This window comes from Lissotriton helveticus, chromosome 3_1, assembly GCF_964261635.1.
Source record: "Lissotriton helveticus chromosome 3_1, aLisHel1.1, whole genome shotgun sequence".
NCBI lineage: Eukaryota > Metazoa > Chordata > Amphibia > Caudata > Salamandridae > Lissotriton > Lissotriton helveticus.
In genome coordinates this window covers 309,177,385-309,190,831 of record NC_136061.1, presented here as the reverse complement: position 1 = coordinate 309,190,831, position 13,447 = coordinate 309,177,385, and the positions used below count along the sequence as shown (strand labels likewise).

General features: G+C 43.1%; 1 protein-coding gene across 1 annotated transcript in view; it reads left to right on the top strand.

Annotated features, from left to right (window-relative positions):
• The window catches only part of DOC2B (double C2 domain beta), a 2,292,694-nt gene that overhangs the window by 998,913 nt on the left and 1,280,334 nt on the right, over positions 1-13,447 (top strand). The gene's annotated exons all lie outside the window — the stretch shown is intronic.

Below are 13,447 nucleotides of genomic sequence, written 5' to 3'. Positions count from 1 at the left end.
ATCCCTAGGGGGAAGATGTACCGGGAATTCTGGTGGTATAGTTGTTAATGTGGGTATAGGTGTGGATATAGGTGTGGGGGCAGGTCCCCCCCGTAGCGGCCGCTGAGCAGTTCTCCTCTGTGAGCTCATCATGGCCTGGTAGGATGTTGTCCATTTGTTATAGTGGCGTGTATAATTCTGGTTAGGTTGCTGAGGGTGACTATAAACCCTAACTGGGGGGTAGAAGAACCCCAGAGGGAGTGGTCTAATACCTTTATTTTCAATGTTCGAACCATCCCAAAATAGTCTTTCAGCGCTATACCTATTGTTAAAATTCACCACCACACAGTCCCCCGGGATATTCTTAGGGCAGTGCCCCACCCAGCGGACCCTCCTTGCCATAGTGAAAGCACAAGCAACATCATCTCCACCCGTGCTAAACTGATGACACCACTGAATAGCTTGGTTCATCAGGTCAGCAGTCGTTTCAGTAATGCCTCCCCTGACCGGAGGTACCCCAGTAAAAACAGCCATCAGAGGGGCTGCCTCTGGGGGCAACTCCAGGGTATGGCCCGGCTGTTGGGTGCACCTACTATTATCACATGCCTGGCTTCGCCTGGCGTTTACTCCAGGCAAACGATTCCTTACCACCTCCCTTACAGTTGGGTGCCCATCTGTAACTACATCCCCTACCGGTCTATTGGGCCTACATGATATAGGATTAGTAGTCGTGGTGTCAACTATAGGCAAATTAACAACTGAGTCCGCTGGCTGGATGGGAACCCGCATTGCCCCCCTGTGTTGTTTCAGCATCACATCAATTTTCTCACATTTGGTCAAAAGCCCAGCTACGCAGGTATTTAAAGTGTCAACAATGTCTTTGGCGATGGACACAAGAGATGGTTCCAGCCGTGAGATCAATAGGTCCTCCATAATTTTCCCGATTTGATCCTTAAGACAATGGTCTATTCGGTTGGTCTTAACCATGGCTATTTTTCTTCTGCCTGCTCTGTTTAGGAGCTTTCTCTTCTTATACGGCTTATGTGAAAGAGCAGCAGGCATTGTGAGCAGTGGCTGAGAAGAAGCGTCCTGTGGGGTGGGTGGTACAGTGTGGGTTGAGTTCACTCCCCGATTAGTTATCACAACATTTGGCTCCAAGGGTATCACCCGGCAATGATCTGCAGGTGAGGCTTGTGCGACCTCCCCTCCATTCAGGCCCAGCTCTTTCTCCGCATTAGCGATCTCTTTAGTCAGAACCCCCACTGCAGAGGTTAGATACAAGATAATAGATTCTGACTTTCTGGGACGTTTTGCTTTTGTCCCCTCGTCTTCCCTGGCACATACCTGTTTCCTCTTGCCCACTGCGGATGTTGGGATGTGGATGATAGGGGGGTACCCCGACCCGGCCTCTTCCGGCCCCAGATGGCCACAGATGGCCCGCCCTCAGCCTGGCGTCGCCCGCGCGCGTCCCGCGTTGCGACAGGCGGGCGCGCTTTTGGTGGTGCAGGGGGTCGCTGTGGTGTCGTCAGCAGCCTGCACCTCACAGTCACTGCTTGGTAATGTAGTTCTCAATGGCCGTTTCCCTCACGGCGTGCGGGCCCCGCCCTCCGGTCGGGAAGTGGAGAAGACAAGGAGGCAACAGCGGGAAGCAAGCCGTTCCCCTCACGGCTGTCCCCGAAGCAGCAGCGGCTGGTGTTATCCTGCCCCCTGAGGTAAGCGCGTCCCGTGTTGCCAGACCCTTATATATAACCCGCCCCTCCCCCCCTCCCCAAAGCGACCTATCCCTAACCATGTCCTGTCCAACGCATGAATACCCCTGGGGAAAGACTAGATTGCACCTTTCTTTCTCCGGGGACCGTCATTATACTGCCTTACATTTGCTACCAGTCTTTAGCGCCATGCAGCGATATGCTTTGCTGTATCCGTCTAATTAATACCATAACGTATTAAATATAATCAGAATAAAGTGATAATGGAGCGGATGTAGGCAACTTATAGAAATGCTTGAAAAGAGCCTGATTTAGAAAAAGGTGGTGTAGTATAACCTTCCGAAAAACAGAGGTAATGCATTTTTACGTAATCTAAATTCCCACCTAGGCTTGTCTACCAGTGGGAATGTGGTTACCATGATTACCGTGCTGCAGCCTTGCAGTGAGAATCTCTTTGAAGTTACATCAAAGGCAGTGAAGGGTGATACTTTTTTTTTACCTTGAGGGTGAGGGTAACAACCATAACAACTGAGAGCCTGATAGAGACCTGTCTCAGCACCTGCTTTTTAGAGCTGCCGGTGCTGAGCACCGGCAGGACCCAGCCCACTTAAAGCCCTGAGTGTAAGTGAGCATCAGAAGGATGAGTGCACGAGAACACAAGTGAAAACCTAGATATCAGAACCAGTGGGACAAAAGGGAGAGGTGGTTCTGGGATTAACCAAATAGTGAGTCTTAGAGGTGACATCCTTGGAATGGTAGTCCCCCACTACACTCCTCTGGTTTTGCTGAATTTGTTTTTGCTTTAGGACTCTGTGCATGTTACCTCTGCTAACCAGTACCAAAGTGCCTGTGCTCTTTCCTTCAAACATGGGAAAATTGGCCCATTTAACCTACATTAACCACCGCCTGAACTTCCACCAACCATCGAGAAGACTACGCTCCTCCTCCCTTTCACTTGCCCATACTCCCCGCATCTACCGAAGCAGAAGTGGAGGACACTTCTTCTCCAACATCGCAGCAAAGACCTGGAACAGCCTCCCCACACACTGAGATCACCTCGCTTTTGGAATTTCGAATGGTCCTCAAGATCTGGCTGTTCGAATAATTACTGCAAGCGCATTGGATACCCTATTGGTGATTAGCCGCGCTTTATAAATCCTGATTGATTGAGATAGTGTACCTCTGGAGCCACTCTTCAGAACACTCCTGGATCAGTGGAAGATACAGAAGAAAGACTGCCCTGCTGCCAGAGGACTGCCCTGCTGCTTGGATTCAATTCAAAGCAGCTTTTATTTTGGTTAAAATAACCATAAAAAGCACATTAGTATAAAACACACAAATACAAATGCATCACAATTATTTACAATTATTTACAATTTATCATAAATGAAGCTAGTATAAAACAAGAACATGATTTACTCTAAAAACGTTAAAATTACAGTCCTTTCTTCCTTCGTGTGAGAATCACAGCAAACAAAAATCTGCAGATACCAAACACGTTCCACCCTGTAGTGTCTGTTTTCAAAATTCTTAGGACCTTTGAAAGTTTTCTAGTCCCCAGACACATTGGTTTGACCCATTTTCTTCCAATAGCAGCATATACCGGGCATAAGAATCATATATTTTCTTTGGCATCTAACAGACATGAAGTGCATTTAGTTTCTCTCTCTACTATTTGACCGGGAGACCATTCAGCTGTAATCGAGTTAATCTGAAGGGTCTCAAACCGAAACTTCACGAATAGTGTTTTTGCTAATTGCGGTTGAGTTTCATCAAAGTAAGGTTCAAAACTTGGCAAAAACTTCAGGCTTAAAAACTGTGTAGTAATTCTTCCGATACTACAGTCAAGATGAACCTTGGGCCAGATGTACGGCCATTTGGAATTGCGACTCGCAATTTGCGAGACGCAATTCCAAATGTACAACAGTATCAGAGACACTGTTAGCGATTCCCAATGGGGTCGCAAAATGCGAGGCTCATCAATATTCATGAGGCACTTGCATTTTGCGACCCCATTGACAATGGATGGCCCTCCTAGGTATGGTGGCATGCTTGGCTCAGCAGACCACCATGTCTGGGTATGCTTTTAAAAAAGCATTTTTTTTAAATGCAGCCGGTTTTTCTTAACGGAAAACGGGATGCATTTTCAAAAAAAAGAAATGTTTTCGGTTCATTTTTTAAAGGCAAGCAGTGGTTCCTGGGACCACTGCCTAGCCTTACATTTTTTTTTTGTAGAGGACCCCTTCCAATTTGCGACTGCTTTACCACCTACTTGAAGTAGGTGGTAATTGCAACTGTTTTGCGACCGCAATTGCGGTCGCAAAACAGTCATACATAGGGCTCAGAGTCGCAATTAGGACAGGACGCCCTTGAAACGCCCCTTCCTAATTGCGAGCCGCAAACACTATTTAGCGAGTCGCAAGTAAATTGCGACTCACTAAATAGCGTTTGTACATGGCCCTGTAGGGTTTTTGCATGCACAAACAGGTCGCAGACCCATTTTCCCATGCAAAAACGGGTTGTACATCTTGCCCATAATTTGTTATAAATTCCCAGTAGGTGCCCTTAATCTCGTTTTTAGAATGTACAGTCAATGAACTGGATTCAGTCTAGAAACTGCTCAAGCCCAACTCACAAAACCAGGTCTGCACATGGGGGAACCAAGGGAAAGTGAGCTGGCCGTCTAGTTTCAGAAGCGCCTTCAATCCTTGTCTATAGGGGCTTAATTGTTGGGTGGCCCAGATTCTTCGCCAATATAATAGGGGTCTCAAAACGGCTAGGTGTTCCAGTCCCTTGATACCAGTATCATAAAACAATGGGATCAAAGGTGAATTTTGGGGCAGACACATTAGCATCCGTATCATTTTGTTTTCTCCTACGACAAGGGAACTAAAATTCTCCCCACCACATAGTTATGCCCCATAAAGGGATGCTGTTTGAGCCATACATCTGTAGACCTCTAGTGCGGGAGAGACCGTCTTAGACTTAGTAGCTTGATGTTTTTTAACAATTGGCATGGAGTTTTGACGCAAGACTACCTTTGCCTTATTAATATGAGATTTCCATGAAAGTTTTGAGTCAATTTTTAATCCAAAATAGCAAAAATGATACATGCTCCAGTGACATTTTGTCAGTAACAATATCTTTCTTAAAACTTTTGTGTGGTCTAATAGTCATGTATTTAGTCTCACTGGAGTTTATGTCGAGGCCCTTCAGTCTGCAGTAGTTGCCGAAACTATTGAGTAGTCTTTGTAACCCTCTCGAAGTCTGTGACAATAAAATTGTCTTGTCTGCAAACATTAATGTAGGTGTAGGGACCCCTGCTAGTTTTGGCCAATCATGAAACTAGACGGCAGGGCCATGCTTGTCATGCTTGATCTGTCGGCGGCCTTTGACACCGTCCCCCATGAGGCACTCCTCGCCAGACTTTATGACATCGGTCTGAGGGGGACGTGCTCAATTGGTTTTCATCTTTTCTTGAGGGCCGCCGACAAACGGTCTGGGCCTCCCCGAGGTCCGCCGAGATGCCGCCTTTGGGAGTCGGAGTTCCACAGGGCTCTGTGTTGAGCCCGACTCTTTTTAACATCTTTATAACCCTCTGGCGGCACTGGTGGAGTCCTTTGGGGCCCAGATCGTGTCCTACGCTGATGACACTCAATTGCTCTTCACGTGTAGGAAAGATCAGGCTTTTGATGGAGAGAGCATCTGGGGCTGTTTGGGGATGGTCTTCAGCTGGTTTCAGCAGAACAGCCTCAAGGCCAACTCCAGCAAATCGGAGGTATTGTTCTTTGGTTGTTCCTTGGACCCGGATTGGTTGGCCTGGTGGCCAATGGATATGTGTCCCCCTGCTCAGGCATCCCAGGTGGCAAAAAACCTGGGAGTTAAGATTGATAATAATCTGACCCTGAGATCACATATTCTTGGCTTGACGGGCACCTGCTTTGGCATTCTCAAGATGCTCCGGAAGTTCCTACCTTTGCTCACAGAAGAGCATAGAAAGATTACTGTGCAAGCCTTAATTGGCTCCAGATTGGACTATGCGAACGTCCTCTATTTAGGTCTTCCGGACTATCTTGTTCAGCGGCTGCAGGTTGTGCAGAACTCTGCGGCCCGTGCCATCTTTGGCCTTCATAGGCGAGCGAAAGCATCCGGGCTGGTACAGTCGCTTTATTGGCTGCCCATCCGGAAGCGGATTATGTTTAAAGCGTTGACCCTGGCTCACAAAGCGCTTTTTGGCTCTGGAGCAAGGTATTTACAGCGCAGGCTCGTCTTTTATCGCCTGGCTCGATCTCTGCGGTCGGAATCTCAGTTTTTGGCCGTGGTCCCTCGAGTGAGGAAGGCCCGTACCGGGGGTCGCTCCTTTAGTTTGAGGGCCCCTCAGTTGTGGAACACCTTGCCTCTGGCCTTGCGGCGCACACCTAATCTGCTCCTGTTCAGGAAGAGTTATAGAAAGCTCAGAGTCCCAACTCAGTGGAACATCACAGATATGTCCACTCAAAATGAAAGATCATTAATGGTAACTCAACCAGAACATAGCATGCCCCCAGTGGGCGGGAGAGGTAAAGGTTCAAATTAGGTATCTAAGTTCATGTACAAAGATTATCTATATTATTAACATGACAACAACCCCATTATAGAAAACACATTAAAATTAAATTAAAGACAGGACCCCTACTATAGTCCAACAATTCATGTACATATAATTCCTTAACTGAAGAGACAGATGAATTCACAAAATCGTGTTTGGTAAAAAATTTGATATACAATTTATTCATACACTCATTACAAAATCATTATACAAATTGCAATATTAAAACATTAATGAACAAATAAAACATTTTGTCAAGAATAAAAAAGAATCACAAAGTCGACGCGGCGTTTCGGTTTTCTTTTTGCACACCTTCTTCAGGACTGATTCTAGACAGTTAAAAAAACAAAGTTACCATCCACTTCAATTTTATCACATCTAAAATTCGTCTGTCGTTTCTTTTGTTAACAATACCATCTTTTCTAAGTGTACATTGTTCCAATTTGAATCATGTCTGATTCCTTCCCATTTAGTACAAACATTTTCATCACTCTCACTATATATCTAGAAGACAACATTTTGTACCGTATTTGCCAACTTTCTTCTATGGGATCTTATATTATTATTATTCGCATCATCAAACATATTCACCCTTTTCTACTTGTTTACCTCTCTCTGAGCCATATGGCCCATGCTACTACACTTCATTACTGCTTTATTTTTGTCAAGGCATCTTATGCAGCCCGCTTACCTTATTCCAGATAGAGAGAATTATCTCTACTGGATGGTGATTGTTCAATTTCGTTATTATGGGTTTTTCTATGATTTCCCCATTCCGAAAATGCTTTGCTGTATGTTTGATTACTTGTTGTTTCTAAATAGAAAACCAACAACATATCCGGTCAAGATAGTATGCAGATAATTCTCTTTAATTTTCTCATGTGAGTATTGCACCCCTTTAATTATCGACTGAGGGTTATATATTATACAACCAGCTAAGCAGGTCCAGGGTTATCTCAGTATTTATACAACTGTTGGGCTCCACCCACCGAGCTTCTATTAGTATAGGCCATTCTCGCCCTTTTTATTGGGCATAATTTTGACAATGGTTTTTTAATTCCCTCCATCTTGTCTATTTAACAAACTGCATAGAGGTGAAAAATACCTTTTTATTTTGATGTGTGTGTGTTAATTGCTGCCAGGTGGAGCCACCGGTTCATTATCCATCGAACATCAATGGGAAGATTCCTAGGGAAATATATTGTTACACATTTGCTAATCTTGCCCTGTTTGTTTAAACCCTTATCTGTTCATAGTTTAGGTTCAGTTTAGTCACTCACCATATGTTTAAGCAACAGGATTTAGCCTCGAAACCTCTTTCAATTCGGTTCGATTTGCTGGAATAGGCCCCTTGGTTTGTAGATTCCTACAGATAGAGGAGAAAGCCCAAGTGTTTTTGACTCTATGTTGCAATCGCAGGTATTATTCCTTAATTATTTTTAGTTATACTTCATTCATTCTCTTCGTTATAGTTTTATTCTATCTGATTGCAGAAATGCAAGTAGCACAGCATTTATAGAATAATAGGGCTCCCTCTATCCTTATGCGATATAAAATAACCGGCCCTCCCTTTTTCAATTACTTTTATCGTGGTCTCTGGCGGTATCTCATTCACCTATGCTCTAATAGAGACCTCGTATTTGGGGCAGCGCCTTACCTTTTCTTCTGATATCGGCCTTCCTGCTCCTCTCTCCTGGCAGCCGACCCTCCTGTTATTATCCAGTATATGGAGTCACGAACAGAAATGACGCGATCTCCCCTTCCGGGTTTTTATATGTTGTCATTTTCAATTGGGCGCGCCTTTCCTCTTATGTCATTGGATCGATCTTATCCAATTAAAACCACGTTGCTGTGGTAATATAACGCAAACCTACGTTTGTAGGGGTTTTTCTATTGGGTCAGAGTGATTTCTGTGCGTCGATCCTATTGGTTGTTATACTCAATGCGTTACTAGGGTGATGGCATTCATGCTTGATATTCGCCGTGTATGTACACAAGTAAAACAAATGTGTTAGTTTGGTTATTGATTATTATCCCTATCAAGTCGACTACGTATGCGACTCCACCCTAAAATCATTCCTCTATTCATTTATGCATTATTATTCTCAATATTACCAACTCATTGTTGTTACCGCGTCCTAGGGTAAGCGGGAATGCATTACGGTCAGGACAATTACGTCCGTTAGGACGAGTGTTGTATTTCCTGGAAATCCTACCGCTTAGTGTCGGTAACATTCAATATAGTAGTAGTGTCGTTTCTATATGTGTTACTATTGAATGTGCCGGTATTTAATTTTTCTGGGTTATTAAGGATCCAATTGGCCCTCTTAACTCAGAAATATGGTTTAAGGACCTAGGGATGTACTATCTCGCAACTATTATCCTGATTATATCCCTTTGACCATACATATCTTATCACCGAGGATCCACTTGGTTTCCTAGTCCTTGCATAGATTTCCTACATTATATTGTTGGTATAGCCATATATCTGGCTATATTTGTCAACCTGACTCCGTACTTGTATCCCTCCCTCAACACATCTAAGGGAGCTATTTCATAACTGCTAGTATCGTACTGTGTGTACATTATCCCATTTAGTTTATAACGTAGTTCTAGGCTATCACTACTACCCCCTGTCACTATCTTTTATTTTCTTTAATCATTCTCGGACCACTCTTGCGATTTCAGCAAAGTTACTACTTCATTCTCCATTCTCATGGAATTAATTAATGATCTTTTCCCAATCCTCTCTCGAGTTCAAGCCACACCTAACACTATTTAAGGTGGACATGTAGAATTGTTCTCTTCTCTTTCTCTTATTGTCCAGATTCCCTCCCCGCTTGGAACCTGTTATTCTCTCTAGTCCACACCATTTTAAATCATCAAGTTTGTGTCCTGCTCGTCTCCAATGCTCTGTAAGAGGTGCTCCTATTTTATTAGTTCTCAAGGCTGATCGATGCTCATTCAATCGTAACCTAATTTCTCTAGACGTTTCCCCTACATAGGATTTCTGGCATGGGCATTGGATCAGGTAGATGGCATTGGTAGTCCTACAATTCATAAAGCTTTTTATGTACACTGGTTTTTCATTAGCTATCACCTTATTGCCTTTGATGATACTACTGCAGTTACTGCATCCAGAGCACGGGTGTGTTCCTGTCGGTATGGGATTACCATCCAAAGTTGTTTGTGGTTGTTTGGGTACTTCTCTATATGTGTGGACTAAGGAATTTCTAATGGTTTTATTTCTCCTATATGAGAACATTGGTTTCGGAATGGGTATATTTGTTTTGTCTGTTACTAGGTGCCAGTTTCTATTGATAATGTTCTTAACTTTGTGGCTAACCTGCGAGAAATTAGTCACAAACGTGATTGGTTGGGGGCCTTTGTCGTTAACCTCCTTTGATACAAATAAATTGTCACGATTTAAATATTTCACCCGTTTGTAGGCGTGCCTCACCATCCTCTTCGGATAGCCTCTCTCTAGAAACTTAGTTTTGAGCGTATTGGCATGCACCTCAAAGTCCTGCATTGAGGTACAGTTTCTTCTTAAACGGAGAAATTGTCCAAATGGAATGTTATGTTTCTGTGATGCAGGATGGTTGCTCTCAAAATGCAGCATGCTATTCCTATCTGTAGGTTTTGTATATAGTTCTACAGTCAGATGGTACTCTGTATGTTTGATAATAATATCTAGGAACTCTACTTGGCATTTGCTCATATGTGCCGTAAACTTAAGGTTCTCGTCACCCAAATTGAGCCAATGTAGGAACTCTTGAAGAGTGTCTATTTCTCCTGTCCAGATAAAAAATATGTCGTCAATATAACGACCCCACTCCGTGATATTTTCATAGAACGGAGCCGCTACATTGTAAATGTGTTTCTCTTCAAATCTTGAGACATATAGACAGGCCAGGCTCGGAGCACAGGTAGCCCCCATGCTGGTCCCCTTTGTCTGTATATAAAGGTCATCTTTGTACATAAAAATATTATTTTTTAGGATCAGAATGATACAATCTAGGATAAACTGTTGGTGATCATTTAAATCTTGTTGGTTCACACTAAGAATCTCTTGCATAATATTAATGGTGCTGTCCTGTGGTATGTTCGTGTATAGTGCTTCTATATCTAAAGTCACTAACACTTGCATTTCAGGGTTAAAGCTTAACCCTTCCACTTTTTTGATCATGGAGGTTGTATCTTTAATGTAGGCTTTTTGTTGTTGTACTATAGGTTGTAGAAAAACTTCCACATATTTACTTAAAGGTTCAGTAAGTGACCCTATACATGATACTATAGGTCTCATTGGGGGATCTTTAATGTCCTTGTGAACCTTCGGTAGTCCATATAGTGCTGGAATTAAGGGATCATTGTTTAGCATGAATCTGAATTCCTCCTCACAAATTACATCCTCATCTTTGGCAAGTCTCAGCATTCTCCCTATTTTTTCTTTCAGCATATGCCAATCCTCTCTACACGATTTTCTATAATGTTCCCTGTTGTTTAAAAGTTTAAACATTCTATTATCCTGTTCAGGAAGAGCCTTAAGACCTGGCTTTTTAACCTTTAGTAGGTTTTTCCTTCCCTGTTTGTTTCTGGTTTTATGGTGTTGTTTTTTTACACTGAGCTGCCCAAGTAAAGCGCCGGGACACTCCTATCGAGTAGCCGTGCGCTATAGAAATAAAATGTAACATAACATAACATAACATAACATAACATAACATAACATAACACAACATGAGCGCAATTTTGTAAGTACTAAGCAAAACCATTGACATAAAATGAGAAAAGAGTGGGTGCCAAAATGCACCCCATCTCCCCCCCATGATAGGGATAGCCTCTGTGAGTTTGACCCCCCCCCCCCCCGGTCCCCAGCGCAATTTTGCAAAATTGTGTTGAGTCAGGATATCTTTAGGTACTCCTTGTTGTTGCAATGATGCCCATAAGAGATCCCTTGGTACTAAATCAAATGCAGCTTTCAAATCAATGAAAGCAACGTACAAATGACAAACCTTTAATTTAACTTATTTCCAGGCTATACATGAAAGTCTGAACATCGGATCAATCGTGCTCATGTTGGTTTCGAATCCCGCCTGACATGATGAGAAAATATCATTCTTGTCTATCCAATGGGTCAGTTTATTTAATATCTGATGTGCGTATACTTTTTGGAGAATATAAATTAAACTTATAGGCCGGTAATTGGCCGGGTCTTTCTTGCGGCCTTTCTTGTGGATATGGACGATATCAGCCCCCTTCCATGAGTTTGGTATTGGCGCTCCTGAAGCCACTGCATTACTTAACAAATTGACATATGGTACCCATATTTCTGGGTCATGCTCCTAAAGGTCCCCAGGTATTTTGTTGGGGCCCAGGGCCTTCCCTACTTTAATGGTGTCAATGGCTGCCCTAGTCTCTTCTTTGCTAAAGTGAAGAATAGATTCTGTCAGTTGATGAGAAGGGGCCTCAGAGATCCATAGAATTTGTGTGAGGCTCTGGAACTCCAGAATGCAGCTTAGAAAAGTGTCTACTCCCAGTACCTGGGACCAGGTAGTGATCTGTATTAGTACTACTTTTTCTTCAACCATGCCCTATTATTCTCCAGAATGTAGCCTGATCTTTAGTTCTGACCGCAGTGATAAGGTCATCCCAGTTTGCATCATCTGAGCTCTTTGATGCCATAAGATGCCTTATTTGTGCCACATTTTTGGCCTTGTGTGCCACTAATAAACCTTTCTTATCTAGCTAACACTTTTGTCATACCAGAGAAAATTAGATAAACTGCAAAATGCACCTGGATTCGGACCTATTTTTGAGGTTAAGTCAGAAAAACATCACTAAAAGGGATAAGAGCATCGGAAAAGTCACTGTAAATGCCAGTCAGGGACCCAACTTTAGTGGCTATATGGGACCATTTAACTGTCTGAGGTTAGTACTAATCAACAGCTGGGAAGGATTATTTGTGATGTTCATCGGCACAAGATTCAGTCAACCTCCCTGTCACAGTTAGACACAGTGGAAAATGATCGCTTTCTTCCCTGGTGTCCACCTTAAAGTCATTCAAATAGCCCCAATATGCAGCACTCACCAGGATATCTATGATAGACCTGACAACACCTCTTTTGAAAGCGTAGGCACATGGACTATCCAAAGGGAACCGGCCATTACAGGATCTCAGCCCTCGTTCTATTGTAATGTGGGCTAATTGCAAAACTGCTGTTGTGCAGGGAACAGAGGAATCTGTATCAAGGTAACATTTCCTCTGGCTAAGTCTTCATCCTCTAATATTGATTCCAGCCCCACTATGGGCTCGAATCTACAATTAAAATCACCACCAATGAAGTCAACTCCCTCTGCTCTCATAGAATTTAGGGCTCTAGCTAGTAAGTTCATCACTGGAGACTCTGCAGTAGACAATCTTGGCCTAATATAAACATTAAAAAACATATAGGTCCACTCTATGAGGTGTTCTTATGTTCAGCCCTAAAATATCTGGCAAACGTATATCCATAACGTTTATTGATATATATTTAGATTTTTACCCATATATCCAGTCCACCAGAGGTCCTCCCTCTTTTGAAGGGGATTTCACCGATACTAAACGTCCTATATCCTAATTTATGTGGAGATTCAATCAGCCAAGTCACTTGAAGCACACAGAGATAAAATTTCTGCATGTATTCCTGTCAATCCGGGTGGATCAGTATTTGATTCAAACCGCTATATTCCAAGAAACCATCAAGAAGTTTGGCGCTGGTATCTCAAGATTCGTATCAGACCTACACTCAGCATGTATGTTTCTATTGCCAATTAGGCCAGTAGTTATTCTACTCTCTGCCTGGGCTTCTTGGCTCTCCATTTGGCCCGCCGTAGAAGAATTAAAATCAACCACACAAAAATACAGTGTGGGTTTACTGATGGCTTTATTGGTAGCCCATCTTATCAGTCAATCTACGGATTCCAGATTGTCAACGGCCTGGGGAATATGAGGAGAATTGCCTAACTCCAACCGTGTCCCGTGGGAATATTTCTTCTCAGAATTAGCCCTATTCAACTTGAATCTTAACCTGGATTCCATGAATGAATGAGTACATACGTCAAGAGCTATCAGGCCATCAGCAATAGGCTTTGACCTGAATACTAGCATTATGCCATTTAAAGTGCCATCAGT